This window comes from Meleagris gallopavo, chromosome 7 (assembly GCF_000146605.3).
Source record: "Meleagris gallopavo isolate NT-WF06-2002-E0010 breed Aviagen turkey brand Nicholas breeding stock chromosome 7, Turkey_5.1, whole genome shotgun sequence".
NCBI classification, from domain to species: Eukaryota; Metazoa; Chordata; class Aves; order Galliformes; family Phasianidae; genus Meleagris; species Meleagris gallopavo.
The window spans coordinates 14,541,868-14,542,562 of record NC_015017.2 but is presented as its reverse complement, the minus strand read 5'-3'; the positions used below and the strand labels follow the sequence as shown (position 1 = coordinate 14,542,562).

The window sequence follows — 695 nt, the reverse complement described above, 5'->3', positions numbered from 1 at the left end:
CCAGTAAACTGCTTTAATAAAATGATGGACTGCACTGAGACCACTTAAGTCTGAGTATTTTACTGAACCCTTTGGAGAAGGACTGGGGGGGACACGACAAAGGATAATCTTGATAAACTTGTCCTGAGGAGACATTTAAAACATTTCTTCTCTTGCAAAACAAAACCTTACAATAATACATCAGCTACTTCAGATTGTCTTCATTCCAACCCTACTCTCCAAAAACACCACTCACAAGGGTCATTTAATCGAAGAACACAAACTTTCCTTGCACTTTATTAAGAAAAATTCATAAGTTTTGAAGCAACTTATGATGTTGCTTCAAAAACTACTTATTCTAACAGCTATTTAAGAAGCTTTGAGCTAATAGAGTATCTGACATATCTGACACTGCAGAAATTCTGCCTGAAAACTTTGAAGAAAAAAAAAAAAAGCAGTCATCTGGATTCTGATATGGTGGCATCAGAAGGGCAGCTCCTAAACAGAGTTTAGCTTGTTCCTGCCTAGCAGCAGTGCTAATGCAATTCTACATATGTTTTAAATTAGTTAACTTCACTATTTTTATGTGAAAGTTGCCTCTCTGAGGCTTCAGAACTTCTGTTTTGGTTAGCTACCACTGAACTGTAAGAAACAAGGTTGAGAAGCAAGGGGAAAGAAGTCAAAAGGTATAAATGAAGACCATTTATTGTTAAAAA

At 36.1% G+C, this 695-nt stretch overlaps 1 protein-coding gene across 2 annotated transcripts in view; it reads right to left on the bottom strand.

Moving 5' to 3' along the window:
- SESTD1 (SEC14 and spectrin domain containing 1) overlaps nucleotides 1-695 on the bottom strand; it is a 37,122-nt gene that overhangs the window by 21,515 nt on the left and 14,912 nt on the right. The gene's annotated exons all lie outside the window — the stretch shown is intronic.